The sequence below is a fragment of the Somniosus microcephalus genome, chromosome 13 (assembly GCF_052327205.1).
Source record: "Somniosus microcephalus isolate GS21.2 chromosome 13, FLI_Smic_1.0, whole genome shotgun sequence".
Classification (NCBI taxonomy): Eukaryota; Metazoa; Chordata; class Chondrichthyes; order Squaliformes; family Somniosidae; genus Somniosus; species Somniosus microcephalus.
This window is the reverse complement of record NC_140999.1, coordinates 1,812,450-1,822,565: the sequence shown is the minus strand read 5'-3', so window position 1 is coordinate 1,822,565 and position 10,116 is coordinate 1,812,450. Positions and strand designations below refer to the sequence as shown.

The window sequence follows — 10,116 nt, the reverse complement described above, 5'->3', positions numbered from 1 at the left end:
GAATTCCAGAGGTGAGGTGAGAGTGACTGCCCTTGATATCAAGGCAGCATTTGACCGAGTGCGGCATCAAGGAGCCCTAGTAAAACTGAAGTCAATGGGAATCTGGGGGAAAACTCTCCACTGGCTGGAGTCATACCTAGCACAAAGGAAGATGGTTGTGGTGGTTGAAGGTCAATCATCACAGCCCCAGGACATTGCTGCAGGAGTTCCTCAGGGCAGTGTCCTAGGCCCAACCATCTTCAGCTGCATCATCAATGACCTTCCCTCCAACATAAGGTCAGGAATGGGGATGTTTGCTGATGACTGCACAGTGTTCAGCGCCATTCACAACTCCTCAGATAATGAAGCAGTCCATGCCCGCATGCAACAAGACCTGGATGATGTTCAGGCTTGCACTGATAAGGGGCAGGTAACATTCACGCCACACAAGTGCCAGGCAATGACTATCTCCAACAAGCGAGAATCTAACCACTGCCCCTTGACATTCAATGGCATTACCACCGCCGAATCCCCAACCATCAATATCCTAGGTTTCACCATTGACCAGAAACTTACCTGAACCAGCCACATAAATACTGTGGCAACAAGAGCAGGTCAGAGGCTGGGTATTCTGCGGCGAGTGTCTCACTTACTGATTCCCCAAAGCCTTTCCACCATCTACAAGGCACAAGTCAGGAGTGTGATGGAATACTCTCCACTTGCCTGGATGAGTGCAGCTCCAACAACACTCAAGAAACTCGACACCATCCAGGACAAAGCAGCCCGCTTGATTGGAACCCCATCCACCACCTTAAACATTCACTCCCTCCACCACCGGCGTACCGTGGCTGCAGTGTGTTCCATCTACAAGATGCACTGCAGCAACTCGCCAAGGCTTCTTCGGCAGCACCTCCCAAACCCGCGACCTCTTCCACCTAGAAGGACAAGGGCAGCAGGCGCATGGGAACAACACCACCTCCAAGTTCCCCTCCAAGTCACACACCATCCTGACTTGGAAATATATCGCCGTTCCTTCATCGTCGCTGAGTCAAAATCCTTGAACTCTCTCCCTAACAGCACTGTGGGAGCACCTTCACCACACGGACTGCAGCGGTTCAAGAAGGCGGCTCACCACCACCTTCTCAAGGGCAATTAGGGATCTGCAATAAATGCGGGTCTTGCCTGTGACGCCCACATCCCATGAATGATTTTTTTAAAACAGCGAGGAGTCAGTACGAACAAGTGGTCAGTACGAGCGAGGGGTCAGTATGGGTGAGGGGTCATCATGGGTGAGGGGTCAGTACGAGCGAGGGGTCAGTACGAGCGAGGGGTCAGTACGGGCGAGGGGTCAGTACGAGCGAGGGGTCAGTACGGGTGAGGGGTCAGTACAAACGAAGGGTCAGTATGGCGAGGGGTCAGTATGGGTGAGGGGTCAGTATGGGTGAGGGGTCAGTACGGGTGAGGGGTCAGTATGGGTGAGGTGTCAGTACGAATGAAGGGTCAGTATGGTGAGGGGTCAGTATGGGTGAGGGGTCAGTACGGGTGAGGGGTCAGTACGGGCAAGGGGGCAGTACGGGCGAGGGGTCAGTACGGGTGAGGGGTCAGTATGGGTGAGGGGTCAGTATGGCGAGGGGTCAGTACGAATGAAGGGTCAGTATGGCGAGGGGTCAGTACGGGCAAGGGGTCAGTACGAGCGAGTTGGCTGCTGTGTTTCCTACATTACAACAGTAATTTTGTGGATTCCCTAAGTTTCAGTTGAACTCCTGTGGTCGGGGAGCGGACATTGAACGAAAGCTGATGTTCAGATGTGAATTGGCAGCTGTTGGGCAAATAGATAGGTGATGGGTGACAAGTTGAACTGATTAAACTGCAGCTGACAGAAAGTGGCACTGGACAGGAGCACATTGATATATTAAGATTTCATGGACTGATTGTATTTATGTGGGCTAAGGGTTGAGGCCATTTGCTCTTCATCGCTGCTGTTGAGTTGGGTTCGGAGCTGGGAGATGCTGTTGGGTTCAGAGCTGGGAGATGCTATTGGTTGAGTTGGGTTCGGAGCTGGGAGATGCTATTGGTTGAGTTGGGTTCAGAGCTGGGAGATGCTGTTGGTTGAGTTGGGTTCAGAGCTGGGAGATGCTGTTGGGTTCGGAGCTGGGAGATGCTATTGGTTGAGTTGGGTTCAGAGCTGGGAGATGCTATTGGTTGAGTTGGGTTCGGAGCTGGGAGATGCTATTGGTTGAGTTGGGTTCGGAGCTGGGAGATGCTATTGGTTGAGTTGGGTTCGGAGCTGGGAGATGCTGTTGGGTTCGGAGCTGGGAGATGCTATTGGTTGAGTTGGGTTCAGAGCTGGGAGATGCTATTGGTTGAGTTGGGTTCGGAGCTGGGAGATGCTGTTGGTTGAGTTGGGTTCGGAGCTGGGAGATGCTATTGGTTGAGTTGGGTTCGGAGCTGGGAGATGCTATTGGTTGAGTTGGGTTCAGAGCTGGGAGATGCTGTTGGTTGAGTTGGGTTCAGAGCTGGGAGATGCTGTTGGTTGAGTTGGGTTCGGAGCTGGGAGATGCTGTTGGTTGAGTTGGGTTCAGAGCTGGGAGATGCTATTGGTTGAGTTGGGTTCGGAGCTGGGAGTTGCTGTTGGTTGAGTCCCTCTTGGTTGAAATTGGTCTTTCAACAGAGAAAAGTGAACATATAGGTAAATAAATAATCCAAGTATTGTTGTGGGTAATTCGAGGTTCTTTAAGGACATTGAATGCCATTTTACACACAAGAAATGCCTGTCATCATGAAAGGAGTCTGATTGAAGTATGGTTGGAGTATTATTGGAGGCACAAATAAGCTGTCATGGTCTACTTGAGAACAAACTGCTGGTGGGAATTGAACAGAGCACAGGTAATTAAAGATGTATTCTACAATCTTGTACATAAATTAACTGACCAATCCTCAAGTTCCAGGTTACAGTTTATACCAACAGGAAGACTAGCTCTAAAATTACAAAAATACAAATTTTTGTTGCAGAATCTTCAATATTTGAATTTCAAGATGTTATTACGCCAACCACAAACTCAACTAATAATTCTGAAATGATTCAAAATGCGCTGAATGAATCACCAAGATATTACCTGACCAGTCCCGTTACCACGGTGATGATTCCTGCCATTTCCAGCATCGTCCTGATTATTGGTCTCCCAGCCAATGGGCTGGCCCTTTTAGTTCTGGCCACCAAGGTCCAGCGAATGCCTTCCACCATCTTCCTGATGAACTTGGCAACGGCCGACCTTCTCCTGACCCTAGTGCTGCCATTCAAAATCCACTATCACTTCCTGGGCAACAACTGGCTCTTTGGTGAGGGTCTCTGCCGGACAATGACCGCCTTCTTCTATGGGAACATGTACTGCTCCATCCTGCTCCTCACCTTCATCAGCATCGACAGATACTTCGCTCTGGTCCATCCGTTTCTCTCCAAACGATTCAGGGACAATAGGTTTGCCGTTGGCGCCTGTTGTGTGATTTGGGCGCTTGTTGTACTCTCTGTGTTACCGTTTCTCCTCCAGAGGCAGACGTACCCAATCCCGGACCTAAACATCACCACCTGCCATGATGCTTTACCGGAAAAAGTGCAGTCTGATTATTTCTTCTATTACTTTGTGTGTTTGGTTGTGTTTGGGTTTCTGATTCCCTGTCTTGTTACTATATTCTGTTACGTGTCTGTGATCAAAACATTGATGATCAATGATGGTAAATATGGCAAAGCTGTAAGGGCCATAATTCTGGTGCTGATAGTGTATGTGGTGTGTTTCACTCCCAGTAATATAATCCTGCTCATCCACCACTCTGAGTATCAGCTCACTGACAGCAGTGAACTGTATTTATATTATATGGTCTGTCTGGTGCTCAGCACCTTTAATAACTGCATTGACCCGTTCATCTACTATTACATCTCTGAGGAGTTCAGGGACAACGTGAGAAGTGCCATCTGGCTTTGCAAAGAAACGAAAGATAAAGATTCAAGGAAAACAGCAGAGAAAGTCCCTCAGGCCAACATCACATCAGGATCTAGCCTGAAAGCAACAGTAGAAGGTTTTGAACGAGGGCAGTTGTAGGTACATATAACATCACTTCTCGCAACAGTAAAGCCGATACTAGTTGTAACTCCTGGTGTTTTCAACCACGATTGGAAATGAAGAAGGAACCAGTTACTGAAGGTGCTCACCACACACGAAGCTGGTGGAACTTAACTGCACATTATTATGCGTCTTGTGTTAGGCAGAATGTTCCCGACTGCCCTCCCATGGTTACCGGTCCTCTGTAACATGCACCGTTCCTCCACATCTTCATCCTTCAGATGCAGTAACAACATTGGTGAATAGACTTGTGACACAATCACAATTCACTCCCATTTGTTCTGTTCCCCACAGCGCGGCCCTCAATATGGTCAACCTATCCTCATACCATGACTGCAGCAGATGCCCCTGTAAATCACCGGATCATCTCCGCCCCGACAGGATTCAAGTGGCCATGGTCTAGTTAGATGTTTCTCACCCGCTGCCAAACTGGACAGGGCGCGTGCACCTTAAATCGCCATCTTGGGGGGTCTTTGTGATAACGTTAAATGTCCTTGAGAACAAATACAAACCACACCCCAAGTTGCTGAATAATGTCCACTATCTAAACACGCTGGGAGCCCACGCTGGTGACGACAATGCTGTAAAGTGGCTGGATTAATCGCCGAGGCTGCTCATGCTGTCAGTCAGACTGAAGGCGCTAAACAGGACCCACACACATGCACTCACTCTACCTGCGATCACAGATGACCCACATTCAGGTTCTAATCATTTACAGCATGGAGATGAAAGTCAGCAAGCTGGTGGATCCAGTGAGTAACTGGGCCACGCACATCAGTAAGATCCCTGGTTTGATCTGCAGCCTGTGCGGAGTGAGTTGATGTCAGGGGCTGTGACAGTACGGATGCTGCAATCGGTCTCAGTGCCCGGGATTCCCAATCCTCATCGCTGTGCTTTAATCCCACTTCTAAGTGGTTGTGTGTGGATGGATATTAGGTGGCGACAGAAACCGTCTTAACTGCGATGCTTCTGTGGTTAAATAGCCCGCCGATGCTCACAAAGGAGACACTGAGCTGAGTAAAGACATGGAGGAAAAGGAGGGTTTATGTGGGAGAGTGGGGTGCGATGCCAAGACGATCTGTACGGGCCCTGGACTCTGCCTGCGATTCTAAGGTGGTCTGTGTTCATCAGTCCCCGGTCTCACTGAGCCAGCAAGTGGGTCGAAATTGCTGTACTGGGGAATAAACTTGTCAAGTACAATGTGTGTCTGTATTTTTTATTGAAGTGGATTACAATCCATGGGCAGTGGGTGGTAGATACAGCGAGTCGGGCCCTGATCCCGTTAAATGACATTTCTTCGTACCTTAAACACACATCATTGCTCCCTGGTGGGCAAGAAAGACAGAGTCCAGAGTGTGAGCATATATTGGGGCTTCAGCAGATCAGTGAAGGCACTGGCACCAGCTAGAGCTGATTAAAGAGACACTCAACTTCACATCAGATCACAGCTCCATAAAGACTTATCCAGGGAGCTTTAAGGCCAGTTTCTCCCTGGGTCCTCAGGGCGGACTGTGTGCTCATCCCATGTCTGCGCTCCTCATCCCAGACCATCGTATCCGCTCAAGCTGATTGCAAGATATCTTTAGTGAGGTCAATGGGACTTGGGGAAGGTGTGTGACGGGGGCTGATCCAACACCGCCTGTTTTACTCTGTCAAAGTTACCCCCATTGTCTCCCCAAGGCAAACTTTTACAGATGAGATTTTTATAGTGTTTGAGAAAAGTTATAATCAACACATGACTGACAAACAGGTATTTTTAAATTTTTAAATCAGTAATTGAACCAATTGCACTCTATGGCAGTGAAGTGTGGGGACCGCTAACACAACAAGAATTCGCAAAATGGGACAAACACCCCATTGAGATCCTACATGCAGAATTCTGTAAAAGTATCCTCCGGACTCAAAGGAAAACCGTAAGCAATGCATGCAGGGCAGAACTAGGCCAATATCCATTAATAATCACTATCCAAAAAAGAGCCACCAAATTTTGGAAACACCTAAAAATGAGCAACCCCCACTGCTATCATTACGAAGTCTTGAAATGCCAAGAGAGGACCATAAAGAAGAATACCCTCAGTCAACTAGTCCTGGGACTCAGTGAAGTAACTACTAACACTACTAACAATAACCAGCCCCAGGACAGTGACATCGTAGCACAGAGAATTCGACCCAACACAATTGTCACTAAGCAAAAGGAAAAATATCTGTCATATTGGGCAGAAACAACAAAAACCCAAAACAAACTCAATTGCTACTTGGCCCTAAACAGACAATACAACATGGCTGAATACCTGACCATGGTAAAGGATAGCAAACTGAGAAAAACCTTGACAATGTACAGACTTAGTGAACATAGCCTGGCCATCGAAAAAGGCAGACACAGGCAGACCCGGCTACCAAGAGAGGACAGGATATGCTCTCACTGCAGTCAGGGAGTGGTGGAGACAGAGATGCACTTCCTCACAGCTTGTGGAAAATATCAGGGCATCAGGGAGAATTTCTACCCAAAATTCACAAAAATATGCCCTGAATTCAGAAATTTGAATGACGACCAAAAACTCCCATACCTACTAGGGGAACAGAGAAATTGTGTAACCTTAGCAGCACACTATGTTACAGCTTGCCATAAACAGAGGGACAACCATTAAACCTAAGAAAAGAGTATATATAAATTATATGAATGTATATTTATATGCACTCAGGGATATATCTGTTTGTACACTGTATGGATAGATCTGCGTTTATGTGTTCAACCATAAATGTTTTTCGATGCTTTGGCAACATAAGATGTACCTTATCATGCCAATAAAGCGATTTGAATTGAATTGAAGTGAGTGGGAGGTGTCGGAGGCTCTGTTACAAGGCCTGTGTCCTCTATCCGATTCGGGTAACATAGAAACATAGAGATAGGAACAGGAGTAGGCCATTCGGCCCTTCGAGCCTGCTCCGCCATTCAATGAGATCATGGCTGATCTTCGTCTGAGATCATAGCTGATCTTACCAGTTCAGTACCCCGTCCCCGCCTTTTCTCCGTAACCCTTAATCCCCTTAGCCTTCAGAAATATATCCAATTCTCTCTTGAAAATATTTATTGAATTAGCCTTCACAGCCCTCTGTGGCAGGGAATTCCACAGGCTCACCACTCTTTGAGTGAAGAAATTCTTCCTCATCTCTGTTTTAAATGATTTGCCCGCTATTTTTAGACTGTGGCCCCTGGTTCTGTGCTCCCCGGCCATTGGAAACATTCTCTCTGAATTCAGCCTGTCCAGGCCTGCCATAATTTTATATGTTTCGATGAGATCCCCTCTCAATCTTCTAAACTCCAGTGAGTACAAGCCCAAACTATTTAATCTCTCTTCGTAGGTCATTCCCGCCATTCCAGGTATCAGCCTGGTGAATCGCCGTTGCACTCTTTCCATGGCAAGAACATCCTTCCGCAGATGGGGCGACCAAAACTGTACACAATACTCCAGATGCGGTCTCACCAGCACCTTGTACAGCTGTAGTAAGGTATCCCTATTCCTATACTCGAACCCCCTTGATATGAAGGCCAACATACCATTTGCCTTCTTGATCGCCTGTTGCACCTGCATGCTCTCCTTCAGTGACTGGTGCACAAGAACACCCAGGTCCCTCTGCACTTCCCCATCTCCCAATCTATTGCCATTTAGATAATAATCTACCCTCCTGTTTTTACCCCCAAAGTGGATAACCTCGCATTTATCCACATTATAGTGCATCTGCCACGTATCTGCCCATTCCCCCAACCTGTCCAAATCGCACTGTAGCCTCCTGACATCCTCATCAGAGCCCACCCCTCCTCCTAGTTTAGTGTCGTCAGCGAATTTGGAAATATTGCATCCAATTCCCTGATCCAGATCATTTATATATATTGTGAACAGCTGGGGTCCCAGGACAGATCCTTGCGGCACCCCGCTGGTCACTGCCTGCCACTCCGAAAACGAGCCGTTTATTCCAACTCTCTGTTTTCTATCCGCCAGCCAGTTCTCTATCCACGTTAATACTTTGCCCCCAATCCCATGAGCCTTAATTTTGCATGATAATCTTTTGTGTGGAACCTTATCGAAGGCTTTCTGGAAGTCAAGGTACACCACATCCACTGGCTCTCCCCCATCTATTTTACCAGTTACTTCCTCAAAAAATTCCAGCAGATTAGTCAAACACGATTTACCCTTTGTAAATCCATGTTGACTCTGTCCGATCCTTTCCCCATTTGTCAAGTGCTCTGCTATTTTATCCTTAATAATGGACTCTAGCATTTTGCCCACAACCGATGTAAGGCTTACTGGTCTATAATTCCCTGCTTTCTCTCTACCCCCCTTTTTAAATATTGGGGTAACATTAGCTACCCTCCAATCCACGGGTACTGTTCCCGAGTCAATGGAGTTCCGGAAGATGATCCTTAGAGCATCTGCTATCTCCAGGGCCACCTCCTTAAGTACCCTAGGATGTAGTTTATCAGGCCCCGGGGATTTGTCGGCCTTCAGTCCCCTCAACTTACCCAACACCATATCCCTAGAGATACTAATTTCTGTCAGCTCCTCCCTCTCATTAGTCCCTATGTTTGCCGATATTCCTGGGAGGTTATTTGTGTCCTCCTTTGTGAATACAGAACCAAAGTATGAGTTTAATTGGTCTGCCATTTCCTTATTCTCCATTATATATTCTCCCGAATCGGACTGCAAGGGACCGACTTGGGATTTTACCAGTCTTTTCCTCCTGATATACCGATAAAAGCTTTTGCAGTCTGTCTTTATGTTTGCTGCAAGTTTACTTTCGTATTCTATTTTCCCCTTCCTGATTAATCCCTTTGTCCTCTTTTGCTGTATCTTGTACTGCCCCCAATCTTCCGGTCTGGTGCTTTTTTTTGCCAGTTGATATGCCCTTTTTTTTGATTTTATGCTGTCCCTAATTTCCCTCGTTATCCACGGTTGAGTCACCTTTTTAGGTTTATTTTTATGCCAAACCGGTATAAACATGTTCTGGAATTCTTCCATTCTATCTTTGAATGCTTGCCATTGTCTCTCCACTGTCAATCCCCCCAGAAACACCACCCAATCAATCTTACCCAATTCCCGTCTCATACCCTCGTAATTCCCTTTATTTAAGTTCTGGACCTTAGTCTCTGATTCAATTTCCTCACTCTCCATCTCGACTGAGAGCTCGATCATATTATGATCGCTCTGACCCAAGGGGCCTCGTACAAGAAGATTGCTGATAAGTCCCTTCTCATTGCACAATACCCAGTCTAAAATGGCCTGATCTCGAGTCGGCTCCTCGACATATTGGTCCAGATAACCGTCCCGAAAACATTCCAGGAATTCCTCCTCCTCAGAATTTTTACTAATTTGGGTAGTCCAATCAATATGTAAATTAAAGTCACCCATGATGACAGCTGTGCTCTTATCGCACGCTTCTCTAATTTCCCTTTTTATGCCTTCCCTCACCTCCATATTACTATTTGGAGGCCTATATATCACACCCACTAACGTTTTCCTCCCCTTGCTATTTCTCATTTCTACCCATACAGATTCCGTTTCATCCGAGTTAATATCCTTCCTTTCCATTGCATTAATCCCCTCCTTTACCAGCAATGCTACCCCACCTCCCCTACCTTTTTGCCGATCCTTCCTAAATATTGTATATCCCTGGATGTTAAGTTCCCAGCCTTGCCCACCCTGCAGCCACGTTTCTGTAATCCCAATCAAATCATACTTGTTTACCTCTATTTCCACAACTAATTCATCCACCTTGTTCCTAATGCTTCTAGCATTAAGATACAAAGCCTTCAGGCTTGCTTTTTTCACACTCTCATTATGAATTAGTTTGGCCCTTTGTGTTTCTCTCCTTTGCTTATTGCTTCTCACCTTTCTACCATCTATTTCTGACTTCATATGACTTCCCTCTTTTCCACTACCTAGGTTCCCATCCCCCTGCCAAATTAGTTTAAATCCTCCCGAACCGCCCTAGAAAATATTACCCCGAGGACATCGGCTCC

General features: G+C 46.8%; 1 pseudogene; it reads left to right on the top strand.

Annotated features, from left to right (window-relative positions):
* The first annotated feature begins 2,780 nt into the window (after positions 1-2,780).
* LOC147107955 (proteinase-activated receptor 4 pseudogene) lies at positions 2,781-4,076 on the top strand (annotated as a pseudogene).
* Positions 4,077-10,116: the final 6,040 nt, after the last annotated feature.